Raw genomic sequence first — 14,091 nt, 5'->3', positions numbered from 1 at the left:
ATAACAATATATTTGCCCCTCATTCTTTTTCTATAACAATATATTTGCCCCTCAAATCAACAACTCAAATTCGCATTCAGTCTCCTTCACCTTACCTGCACTCTTTCTCTCAAGCACTTTTTGACAATCTCCCTCACCTTGTTTTCTCTTATGAAACTTCCACAACCCTTTCATTCTCATGCTCAGTACTCAAACGTATCACTCTCTCTCAGTTTTATTAATAGTATCATCCATCAATCAACGTCTTATCTTAATGCAAAGATTCTCACTGCTTGTATAAAATCTGTCACACATAACTTCTTTCCAAATCAAAGGAAGTGTATGAACCTGTCCTTTATCAATATGCATACAACCCATTCTATCAACCCTGTAAAACTCATGAATGTAAATATTATTTACAATGTATAATCTTGCTGAAAACAATATTGTTCTTAAAAAATAACACAGTTAATTAGAAATGTAATGGAGGTTCCCCCCAGGCTGAAAATGGGTTATGCCCAGTTAGGTCTTTCTGGTAAAAAAAAAAAAAACAAAAGTAAGTAAATAATTAAATAAAACCTACTGTGGACATGGGAAATTAATTTAATTTGTAATGTTTTATAAAAGTATTCATAGCTGACCAAATTGCAGCCTCTGGGATACTTCTAGGGTTCACAATTTTTCAAAAAGGCACAAACCCCCCCCCCCCAAAAACAAAAACAAAGCTATTGTGGAATGGTCTCTGAATTGCCTGGAAGTGACTTGCGATCTTGGTGAGAATAAAAGAAAGAAATAACATGGGACCACCATTTAGAAATTGCCTGTTTTGAAACTGATTGTCAGTTTTTCTTACCTTCATAGGAAATAAACAGTTGATCTGTAAGCCTGAAGATTTTAGCCTTGTCTGTATTGTGTCAGAGTTGCCTGTGGACATCCACAGCATGTAAAATCCTCTCTTCTTTGTTCTTTTGGATCTGGCAAAAGAGGCAAGAAAAAGAATACCTTGACTCAAAGCACACCCTGAAATAACTTAAAGCATAAGTGAAGGATTTGCTTTCAAAGATACCCTGTCCTTATGAAAAAATGAGATAAGACTGGCTCACTATAAGAGCTTATAACTCAGATACTCTTCTTGCAAAGATCAGATTAACAAGTAACAAGGTTTTCCAAGTAAACAGTTTCAATTCAGCCTGTTTAGCTGGTTCAAATGGAAAAAGAATAAGTTTCTTTAGAATAAAACAAAGATCCCAAGAAGGTGTCACCCGTCTTCTAGGAGGATGAAGATGCAGATCCCTTTGAAAAAACTGTTTGACGATGTTGCGTAGAAAAGAGGGGGATCTGTGGACAGGCAAGCAGAGATAGCCAAGAGGTGAATCTTGATAGAAGAGAAAGAAAGGCCATATGATAATAACAAATATAATATAGAACCAGAGGTATTTGTGTATTGAAATGGTCATGGCTTAAACTTTAGCACCAACTGGAAAATCTTTTCCATTTACCCATATCTAGCAATATTTTTAGTCTCTTTTAATATCTGCTGCACATAATCCGAAATCAGATGCCTATGAGATATTTAAACTGTATTATCTAGGCAGTGAATTGAAAAATTTGCCATTGATGTGTATGAAACAACAATTTTTTTGTGTGAGTCCATTCTGTGAGGAAGCTTGTGGTAATTGCCCTTGGCCATTTTCAAAAGAAGGAAGAATCACTGTTGCCTCTGCCAAAACTGAATCACCACAATTATGTTAGGGGAGTCTTTCTGAATCTCTAGAATGACACTAGTTATCAGTGGAAACAGTAGGACAACATAATGAAATATGCCAACCACACGAAGGAAAATGCATTTGCCTTCCAGGCCTGTTTGCAAGGAATTTTAGGGCATCATTTCTTTAATTATCTGTTCTGAATTGAAGTAAACAAATCTATTTCAGGAGTATCTTACAGATGGATTAATAACTATAAGATCCCTGGGTTCAGTTTCCATCCACAGGTTTCTGTAGTTTTCCTACACATCCTGTCTGCAATAATGTTTTGCTCTGATAGGATGTATGTAGCCTGAAGAAAAAGGTTGCTAAGGCTAAGGCTATCACAGCTAATCTGAGAAATATGACAAGGCTGGACCTTGTTTCTTTATATACCATATCACTGTGGCACTGCCTGTAATTGCTAGTAGAAGTCCTAGAGTCCAGAAATTATTTAAATATTTGAGAACATTTATTACCGCCATGATTTCTTTGACATTTTTGCATTTAATCCGTCTTGCTTGTTCACAGACCTTGAACTTTCATCCTCTTGGAAACAGCTCCTCAGGCAAAGTCTGAGGTATCTATGGTTGCAAACTGAGAAGTTGGAAGGGGGGATATGAGACATGCATTGATATATAACTTGTCCACCCACCAAAGTAACTCAACTGTTCACTAACTCAAACACTGGTATCTGAAAAACGGGTGCTGGTGCTTAGTCCATATAGACTCAAAAACACTGAATTTTTATTACGCAAAGTCTAGTCAGAGGACTCATGAGAATTGCAGAAACCACAAAACTCTGAATCCTGAAATATGCCCTGGCAATGACTGGTTGGAGAAAATCAGAAACTGTTTCTTGAAAAGGTTTACCTTGTTCTGAGGAAGATAAGCTTTCTTGAGGGATGTATCCAGAAGGAATGAGAGAAAATTTCTGTATGATCACTTAGAATTCCAAACTGAGGAGGTCCTTTACCCAGCAAGAGGTTCTTAACATTTTGAATAAGAGTCTGCAAATATAAAACGGATATCTGAATATAGAAACACTTAAATGCTTTGCAACCTGCAATCAGCTATTATAATGTGTTGCCACACACATTTGCTTCAGATTATTTGTTAAGTTTTTCTGCATTGCCGCCTACTTTTGAGCATTTTCTGGCTTGTTAAACTTGATTTCTGTGTTGGTAACTGTATTTAGAACACAACCTAGAGCTGATTACTGAATTTCCTGCCTGCACTTATTTTTAAAATCATTTTTTTCTTAAAACTTGCATTTTATCTGTCTCTGGCCTAGCACTCAAGTGTGGGGTCATTTACTGCACTGTTCTAACTTGTTGATACTTGTGAACCTCTGCTTTCTTTAAAAAAAAAACAAAAAAAAAAAAAATCTTGCTTTTTTCCCACTTTTCTGAGATTTAAAAAAGTTCAGTTACAGATTTGCTGTTCTGAACGGTTTGTAAGTTTCTTGGAGGCCATTGTTTGCTTGGGCTAAAGGGAAGTCTCTGTGTTCATCAGTGGCAGTGATAAACATTGAGCAGCCTGCCTGCCCCTGTGGGAGTGGTTACTGTCTTGAAACTGTAGTTTTATTGGCCATTTTAGGTAAATTCCAAACTCCTTGATCTCCCTCTCTTAAAACCCTCTTTTGCGCGTTTTTGTGCATAGCTTAACATTGGGCAGCGCTGCCTAATTGGGTTTAAACTATTCCTGTCTCCACAAAGTCTGCTCTTCACTTTTTCCCTTAGAACTGCTCTATCTCTCAAATTAAACACCATATTCTCATTCTAAGGCCCCTCACTGGTCCAAATAAGTAATCTTACAAGTTAGCACTAATAAACCATAAGCACTACTTACTCTTATACTCTCTACGATTACCTTGTCCTCTATTGGTCCGTTTTAATTCAGTTCCCTATATTACTCTAGCATGTCCAAAGGTCAGTCAATGGTTTACTCTCCAGTCCAACTGGTGAATCTGGGAATTTTGAGGCAATGTTACAACTGTCTCATGTACATGGACAACCCTCTCCTCCTCCAAACAGGTTCAAATATATGTGAGATATGCAACCATATAGCCAAACTGGAGGCTGAGCTCTCTCATCTCAAAACTGGTGCAACCAGTCAGTAGGAGAAGGTAACCTCACACAACACAATTCCAGTATCACATAGTCCCACCACAACAGCGAATCAAACACATAAAAAAACACAAAAACATACTCGGAGGCTCTAAATAAAAATCTACCTAAGCAACAGAGACCTCCAAAGCAGACATCCAAGCAAATGCTACCCCAAAACAAAACACGTACAACACATAGCACACAAAGTTAGTGTGCCAAGCAGTCACAGCCCTTAGGCTGAATAACACACCTGATACCCTTGTAATAGGTGACTCTATTGTCAGACACACTGACGTCCCGCTCACCAGGCTGAATAAAGAGGTCACAGTGAGCTGCCTGTCGGGTGCTAGGATCTGCCACATAACGCAAGCACTCAGGTCACTCCAAAGCAAATACAAATATGACTCAGTCATTGTACATGCTGGCGTGAATGACCTGAGACGTACCTCCCTCGACTACATGAAAAGAGACATAGAGGAGCTCTCTGATCATGTAGCCCAGGCCGGTATGACCCTGACCTTGAGCAGCATCTTACCCTCACCTTGAATGATGCCACAGTATAAAGACAAAATGATCGATTTTAACAATTGGCTAAAATTTTGGTGTAATTCAAAGGGGATCCAGTGTCTGTCAGCCTGGGATGACATGCTCGACAAGCCAGGTTGCTTTGCTAGGGACGACTTGCACCTGTCACCCCTTGGCTTTCGGATATTGGCAAAGGCTCTTGCCACCCCCATAGTGCCTTTTTTAGGCAAGGCTCAAAAGTCAAACCCACCTCCATAGACAGCACAAGGAACAAGAAACTAAGGGTAATGCTGCTAAACACCAGAAGTCTTAACCTTAACATGCATGCACTCGAAGCTCTCCTCAGTATGGAGAACATCGATATCTGTGCAGTGACAGAAACCTGGTTCAAGGCTCCAGAGAGCACCCCAGCACTACCATGTTATACCTCATATCATGCTTTTCGGCTCCAAAACCTGGACCAAACCACAAAAGGAGGGGGAGTTTCCATATTTATCAAGGATATCCACACCTCCAAGTTAGTGGCAGTGCACGAAGTATCGGAGACCATCCATGTGCAACTGACAGTGGGCAAGACTGCTTTTCAGTTTATAGCATCCTACAGACCACCCTCTCAAAGTCAGGAATCCCACTCGGCTTTCCTGAAAACATTGGAGAACACTAAGATCTCTCCGAACACCATTATATTGGGCGACTTCAACTACCCAAACACAGACTGGGAGCATTACTCAAGCCCCAGCATCTTAGCCCAAAGGTTCCTGGAATTTATAAACTCAAATGCTATGGAACAACTAGTCACCACTCCCACAAGAGAGGAAAACATACTAGACCTGATTATTACCAACATGGGGACTCTATGCTCCATACCAGAAGTATATCCCTCATTGGTAAGATCAGACCATAAATTAATTTTACTGGATATCCACACCCTGACCCCACCCCCAGCCCAGAAAACCACAGTGAAAAACTTCTCAAAAGTGAACTTCACACTTCTCAAAACTGAAGTGGAATCCTTCAAGGCCCCAGGGCCAGTGGAAACTATGGCCCAAACTGAAGAATCCTATAAAAACGCATTCTACGGACATCTCCAGGAATGCATGGATCATGCTATCCCAAACAAAATACCCAAAAGGCAGGCGTCCAGTCTGGTGGACCCCAGTCATAAATAAACTGTACAACAGAAGGAGGAAGCTACTACATGATAGAGCAAAATCCCTAAAAGGGAAGGCATCTCTGATCAGTACTAGCAAAAAATTACGATCCCTCATAAAATCCTCCAAGGCCAGCATCGAGAGAAAAATTGCACAGGACACTAAAGACAATCATAAGGCTTTTTTCAGTTATGTTAGGAACCTGGGATGCAACTCCCAGACTTGTTCTGAGTTGATTCTAAATGACAAAAAATACACTGAACCCACAGACATCGCCAATATCCTGGCAGACAGGTTCAGTGCAAACTTCTCCCCTCCCCCCCAAAAGAGCAAGTATCTATCCCGGCAGAGTGCAGCCTCCCAAACATCTCTGATGCTCAGGTGAAGGCCGCCCTCTTCAAAGCAAAAAACACTGCTTCCATGGGACCAGATGTAACCTTTATGAATGATTCTCATAACCTACTTGTCTGTGGTTATCTGATGCCACTGAGGAAAATGAAGGCCTAGTCTTTGGGAAGATTTAATGGATTGCCAGGCTGAGAAGTAGAAAACACCTGAACAGTCATAAAGTCAATCTGCCTTTTGGCCTGTCCTTGGTTCTGGAAGGCAGCCCTTGTCATCTGAGCATCACTGCTATTGCTTTTTGAAATTCTGTTTGCCTGTATATTGCTGAGACTGTTTAATCTATTTCCTGTATGGATCCTGAATTAGAAGGAAACAGCCTATTATACTAAGAAAGGTGGTTGAAAAAATCTACTTGACTCCCTGAAGTAACTTCCTTCTTTTAACAGTCTTTAAGGACCTTAGCAAAACAGGGACCAAACAATACCTCTCCATCTAGGGAAGAATTCAAGATCACAGCTACAACATCATGTAGTAAATTCTGTGAATGTAACTAAGCAATAAGAAGGCTACCTCTCATTAGTGATTCAGCAGGAGCTGCTCTGGGTATAGCATCAGTAGACTCATAACAACGTTTCAAAGATTATTTGGTTACTTGGTAAACATAAGCTGTTAAAGAATTCAGAGATAGTTTAACCTCTAACGAAGGGATGTTAGCAGTTATCTTTCTCTTATTTACAAAATATGCAAACAAATATTTTGATGTGTGAGAGATATAATTCAGAATTCTGAAAGATAAAGTAGAAGATGAAGAGGAAGAAAAAGAAGAAGAAGTAGAAGATCAATACACATTCTTCCCAAATCTATCAAAAGCTTTTCTATCATTAAAAAAGATAGGGTTACCATTCACAAGCTGCTTGGCAGCAAATGGTTATGGTAGTGAAATAACTACATGGTCTGACTTGGGATAAGAAAACAGATATTTATGGATATGACAGATTTTATACAATATATCATACTTTTTAGGGTCAGGAGGTTGACTACCAGGCGTACTGCAGGCCACTAAGAAAACATCCTCTAATGCTGACAGAACAGAGGGGACAGCTGCAGGCTAAGGAAAATCTGCCTCCAATAAAACATAATATTTCTGATAAGATAATGGAATTTCACTCTGTTTCTATTCTGGTTATGGTTTTTTTTCTTTTTTTTTGGAGGGGGGTCTTCTGAATCAAATGCTCCTACTTGTGGTGTAGGCATTGGAAAAATACAATTCAAATCTAATTCCATCTGACTAGAAGTCACTATCTGAAAGAGCAGGAGGGAGGGAGGAAGAGAGGGAACTAATTTTTTTTTAAAGCTCAGAGAGGAAACCAAACTAAAAGAAATAAAGGCTTGAAATAAGCCCTTGGCAAACCCCAGCCAATCCTCCTCATCGATCCTATGTGAAACAGGAAAAGATATATACCTAACTTTCTATTGTGTTTTCCAAGGGGATCCCCTAGAAAAATATGGGACTCTTCCCAGAGAATCAAGTACCCTAGGTCAGCTTTGCAGTAAATCAAGGAACAATACTTGCTCTGTGAAGAGAATATGATGAAAGGTCAGAGGTACCTGATTTGGCCACAGCAGAGTCACTCAACAGTGGCTGAGGCAGTGATGAAGTTGGCCTGACTACCTAAGACTACCATGAAACTTTTTTTTCTTCTTGCAGACAGGGGATAGCAGAATCAAAGTGTGCACACTCTACTCCATGTTACAACAAAGAAAATGACATCATAAGTGAATAGAACAGCCTTGAACAGTCATAAACCACCTGACTAGAATTTTACAGTTTTGAGATAAAAATGTTAGTTACAACTCCCAAAACCACATGTCCGAAGTCCCTACCTTTAATTTTCAACAAAAGTATTTTAAAACTTCACACAAAAAGTGATTTAAAATCAGTTTCCACAAAATGGTAAAATATACAAAAATGTGTAGTATATTTTAGTGACAAATGCTAAAAACATAATTTCTAGGTTAAAAATAAACTTTGCTATAGAAAAAAGTAAACTTTACCTTTGAAGTTAAGGAAAAGTGGAAGATTTTTTCCGGAAGGGCACTTCTCTACCAGACTTGGTAACCACTAGCAAGCAATCGATCACTCAAAGTCTGCAGGGAAAATGCACTTCGACTGCAAGAAATTTCTGAAGGTTTGGAGCCTTAAGCATTGCCTTTGCACAACTCTCCTCAAAGACTTCAATGGACAGGGAACATGGAAGATGCCCTAAAGCTTTGGATGCTGGTCAATTGTCATATCCTTAGCAGGATATAACTCATATAGCCTAGGCTAGTGCAGGACTGATATAATGCTAAACATCTGGAGCTCATTCTGGCTAGGATGCCAATATGTAAGTTTATTCACACACACACACACACACACACACACACACACACACACACACACACACACACACACACACACACACACACACAGAATATGCGCACCTATAAGAAATTTTGAAATTTTTGTGATTCACACTTTTCCCATAACGTGTTTGGGATGTACAAAGAAACTACATAATCAGGTGTAAATCCATAAACACATGAAGGCATAAGGACATGCAAACAAAGCTCTGGGATATTCTGGGAATGCATAGCAGGCATGTACTATGCACCAAAGTCATCCCACAGCAGTTTTACAGTGTTGCATGCACAGAATGGCTGTGTACGTCTGGACCCTGTTGTCTGCACTAGTATTCAGGACTAAGCGATGCAGTTCAGTCAGATAACGAGAAGCACCGAGTGCCTTATCCTTTTCTGCATACTATTTCTCATTTAAATCTCATTCGGGCATTTTAATTTGTGAAGCATACTGCAAGTGTATGGCCATATTATGGGGCTCGACTGTCCTGTCCTGTTTTGTTAACATTACAGACCACCCGTGCCAGTCTGAGCTAAATATGCAAACAGATACTAAGGGTGACTATGTTTATGCAATCCAGTGATAGTCAGCATTGCATGTTCCTCACAGAGTGGCACTGCTGCCAAATATGGACTTTCTGTGGGGTAGTTAGCAGGCAATATCTGGCATAGTCCTCAATAATTCTCATAAACTGGAAGAGCATGCTCAAACTGCAGCCAACATCATTAAACAAAAAACAGGTGACTTTGCAGAATTAAATGGCAGATGACTCAGAAAACAGGTTATACAGCAGCAAGTGCATTATATATCCTAAAACTACCATTCATCTTAGCTTTTGGAGCTCTTGGTGGCAACATCTGTCAATAACCAGAAACAACATAAAACTATGATGTCATCTGTTGATGGTTTGCCATCTGGTATGCATCACTATGAAGCTCTGCAAAGATTAGGCTGGATGAATCTGTAAACAGAGATGATTACCAGAAGCTGCTCTTTAGTCACTCTGTCCTTAAAAACTTACATCCTGATTTGGCATGCTTGCTACATTAGCATAAACCTAGGAAACAACTCAGTTCTTTAGCAACCAGTGTTCTGAGTATACTTGAAACGTCCATTAAATGAGAGTGGATGCTATCCAAACATGTCCTCAATTAATATAGGGATAAACTCCTTTTCATATCAGACGGACTGCAGGCTATTTAAATTTGAAAATTATTTTAAGGCAGCTAATTTTTGACACAGTGTTGTGTTGATTTTCCCATCTGCTCATATCTTTCTTGTTTCCTGTGAAGGAGTGATCAAACCAGATGCAGTTTTTTATTCATAGTCTCTGTTTTAAATGGTTTGTATGTTGAATTATCAACTTTTGCAGTTACTGAGTTTGTTAACCAGCAAGTTCCAACTGGGGAAATCTCATTGTCAGTGAATGCCTGTGGATAAAATGTAATTATGTATTTATTTTATTTATTATCTTGTGTTTACCAGGAAAGTCTGACTGGGCACAAATCCCATATTCAGCGGAGGCTCAGGGAGAAAAGATCCACATAAAATACAAAATTAAAATGAACAACTAAACAAATGAAACATTTTCAGCATTACTTTGCAGGTAGTATTGAGAAAATAGTAAAGACATTTATTGTATAATTTAGAAGTTATATTATTTTATGTATGTCAAAGTCATGTTAACATGTAAATAGGGAGAGATACAAGAACAATGATATTGCACATAGGTTCAGTATATGTATGTTGATACTGATAAGGTAGGATGTCACTAAAGTGGAAGAAAAAGGAGAGGAGAAAGAGAAAGGGTATAAGCAAAAATAATCAAGAAAATCATAAGTTGAAAAAGTGCTGATAGTGGAGCGGTTGAGATAACAGTAGATACGTAAGATGATGATGATGTGGGTGAGGAGGGGGTATTAGTAAGAGAGGATTACAGATATAGGTTAGTGGGAGAAACAGTAGTGGGGATGAACGAGGAAGAGACAGGGATAAGAAAGGTGAAAGAGTTATGGTGATTGACAAAGAGATTGGCAATGGAAGAGAAACAGAAATAAAGGTGGGTTTAGTCAGGATGGAACATGAGCATAGCCATGAAGAAGTTAGGCGCTGTTTTAGACTGTTTGAAACATGTGGTAATGTTGTCTTCTTTTATGATGAGTGGGTGGAGTACCACTGCATAGCAACATAGATTGAGTAAGATGAGACACCTGCACTGATGAGACTCGGTCCTAGTCAGGCGGTATTTGTTTTGTGAGTGGAAATTCCTAGGATGGAAGTAGTTTTTGAGGATGTTTTGTAGTGATGGGCAAGTTTCGGGTCTGTGTATTATTTTGTGGGCACTAAGCAAATGTGAATAGGTAAGGTAATTAAGTAGCTTGAGCCGGTGTAGGTGCTTCAGTGCTGGGCAGTGGTGTGAACGGTTTGGTAAGTTCAATGTAAACTTAGCTGTTTTATGGTAGCAAATGTTTAGTTTATTTTTTAAGGTGTGAAGTGAAGGATGGTAGTCAGGATGGGTGAGAAGTGAAGGGGGAAGATAGGATGTGACTAAAGAATTCCTAGAGTAGTCAGTGAGAAGGGATTTGCTTCTCTAGAGGAAGGCCAAGTTTTGGTAAATTTTCTTGATAGTTTTAGTGGCATGTTGATCGCATTTTAAGTAATAATCAATTATGATGCCAAGAAGCTTTGTATTGGAAACTGTTTCAACTGAGGTATTATTTGCTGATGCGATATTGAAGGATTGTTTCTGTGCTGATAGAGATTTATCTAACAATAACACTGATTTCTTTTCTTGCATTTAAAAGTAGTTGTTAGTCATCTAGCCAGACCTTAATTGAGGAAAAGGAGTCCTGGGCCATCTTGTGGAGTAGCGGCAGACTTGGTGCAGAGCATATGAGTATGGCATCATCTGTGTATTGTAGTGTGGAAGCTTATTTGGTAGCTTTGCGAAGATTATTAGTGAATATATTTCAGTAAAAGGTCTAGAGTAAGATACCTGAGGTACACCAGTAGAGACAGACACAATGGGGAGAGATCTCATTTTCATTTTACAGCCCGGAGTCTGTTGTTAAGATAGCTGTGACATCAGCTAAGGGATGATGTGGGCAGTCCTTGGAATAATCGTCATGGAGCTGGACTTTGTTTGTTTACATTTCTAAGAAGAGTAAGGATACTCGGTTGCTGGTGTTTCCATTAGACTTTATGATCTCATAAACTGCAGCAGATATATAACTCAACATACGATACATTAAAGTACATAAATGGTATGCATTTCAAAGAATCAGCAAACACATTATTGTTTTGATTTCCCCCAGGACCACACCTGATGGCGCCTCTTGCTGTACCCAGTCCTCTCATTTTTTATGGGGGCAAGAGTTGGGCATTTCTAGGCTAGATAAGGGACTTATAACAAATTCCTTTCTACTCAAGAAGACCTATTGGCCTATCTATTTCCCCAGTAGTGACAGTTGGGTAGTTTGGAGTGAGCAAGCTTGCTGGTCCTGAGGAGTGGTCTATTTTCTCTTCGGGCAGAGCATACTTCCTTTGCCAGCATGCCTGTCTCCAGTGCGTGCTGTTTTCTGACAGAAGCACACGCTTGTATGCAGAATCCACTCCACTAGTGCACTTGTACAATGGCAGCACTTACACTCTAGGGTCTTACTTCAGAGGTGTACTAATGCTCCTATTAAGTGTCACCAAAATGGTGAGCCAGAGTTGCTTCCTTGACTCCAGGATAGGCAAGTCGGCAAAGGCATCTCACTCCCATCTCCACCTGTTAACAGCTTCAACAAGCTCCTGAGCTGTGAACTCAACTCAGGTCAGAAGCAAAAATATAGATTTATATTGACATATTACATTTCAATGAGGATCTACAGCTGCTCTACATTGTGCTTAAAGGTACAGACATCTTTTAACAGGTAAAGTTCTTGTGACAGATGAATAACAGACAAAGTGCAAGGGAAAGTTGCAAATACAAACCTTGTTCAAAGGACCTTGCAGCTGGATCACACAAGCATGTTAATGATAATGATGGAGATCAGTGAAATTAAGCATAACCACTTGACTATACAGCTTGTGTGTTGACAAGAAATACATTTTTTAGTCCAAGAGTTATTCATTTAGTTTGTGACTAGAAAATAATCTATATAGTTGAGGCAAATTCATACAGCTAGCAAATTACCACTTAAATTAGAAAATAGTGTATACATACATAATCTGTTTGTCATTTTGGACTAGTTTGAATCCTTAATTATAGCTGCCATGCTCAGTGTTGAATAGCAAAGGAGAGAGTTGTAGTTTTTGATAACATTATTTGGCAATGAGGTGGAAGCTGCTGTGGTGCAGTGGAAGCATTGCCACCTCACAGCAAAAGGTTCTCCCGTGTGATTCTCAGCTGGAGCACCTTCTGTGTTGAGTCTGCATGTCCTTCCCATGGTTGAGTGACATTCGAAAGACATGTGTGAATGGGCATGCCTTCGTTGAAGGTTGGGCATCAGGCTGGCACCTCGGCACTATAAAAATCTACTGCCAATCATTAGCAGACCTGAGTTCCGCTGTGGCGACCCCTAACCGGGAAAAGCCGAAAGAAAAACATCTGGCAATGAGGTGCAACTAATTTACAGGAAGAAAAAGAGAGAGTTCTTTTTTTAAATACATAGGTAACTCATTTTCTTATGTGAATCAATAAGTGAGTTTGATATTTATAACATAATGCCAATTTATTACTGTGCTGTATAGGAAACTTGTCTCAGAAGGCATAAGTTGCATCATTTTATTTCGACAAATATGCACACTTTTATAGTGGCTGGGTTAACATGTTTTTGTTATGTTTACTTGTTTAGTACACATATATTTCTGTTGAGCTACTACTTCTAGAATTTTCCCCTCTGGCTCCATCTGAAAAGGAACACTGCCTAGCAGGCTATTTCAGTAAAAATAAAATATAATATGATATAATATAATATAATATAATATAATATAATACAGTGGTAGCAGCAATACACCAGGGACATGGGCCAACACTTTCTGAGCTGTGTGTGTGCGTGTGTGTGTGTGTACGCTTGTGCATGCTTGCATGCGTGTGTGTGTGTGTGTGTATGTGTGTGTGTGTGTGTGTGTGTGTGTGTGTGTGGTGTGTGTGTATGTGTGTGTGTGCGCGCGCGCGTGTGTATGTGCGTGCATGGGTGTGTGCTTGCATGCACGCGTGTGTGTGTCTGTGTGTGTGTGTGTGTGTGTGTGTGTGTGTGTGTGTGTGTGTGTGTGTGTGCGTGCTTGTGCATAATTCCATGCATGCGTGTGTGTGTGCGTGGGCAAGATGGTGCGTCGGTGTGTGTGCTTTCATGCGTGTGTGTGTGTGTGTGTGTGTGTGTGTGTGTGTGTGTGTGTGTGTGTGTGTGTGTGTGTGTGCGCATGTGTGTATACAGCAGAAACATGGGACAATGGGACAACACTTTCTGAGTTTTTTGGGTGTGTGTGTATGTGTGTGTGTGTGTGTGTGTGTGTGTGTGTGTGTGTGTGTGTGTGTGTGTGTGTGTGTGCGCATGCGCCAGAAGGGTGACTTGGTGGGAATCATAGACAGTACTTCTGCATTACAGTGAACTGTAATTGCACCTCAGTGCTACAAACAGATGTTGTACACAGGCTGGTTGTCTCTGAATTGTTACAACAGTCTTATTCATACTCTGCAGCTCATTTGCATATGTTGTTACCACGTAGCCTGATTGCTATGTAGTATCCTGCATGTTTTGTGCGTTTGTCTTTGCAATATTCTTTCTGTATTTCTCTGTGAAACATTTCTCCATATTACATATCTCATTTCTTTGTCTTATCCAAAG

The 14,091-nt window shown here is 39.7% G+C and overlaps 1 protein-coding gene across 1 annotated transcript in view; it reads right to left on the bottom strand.

The window, feature by feature from the left end:
• CACNA1I (calcium voltage-gated channel subunit alpha1 I) overlaps window positions 1–14,091 on the bottom strand; it is a 3,136,920-nt gene that overhangs the window by 870,880 nt on the left and 2,251,949 nt on the right. The window lies entirely within an intron of this gene.

The sequence above is a fragment of the Protopterus annectens genome, chromosome 1.part0 (assembly GCF_019279795.1).
Source record: "Protopterus annectens isolate FY-2018-M chromosome 1.part0, PAN1.0, whole genome shotgun sequence".
In the NCBI taxonomy this organism is placed as follows: domain Eukaryota; kingdom Metazoa; phylum Chordata; order Ceratodontiformes; family Protopteridae; genus Protopterus; species Protopterus annectens.
This window is presented reverse-complemented; position numbering and strand designations above follow the sequence as displayed.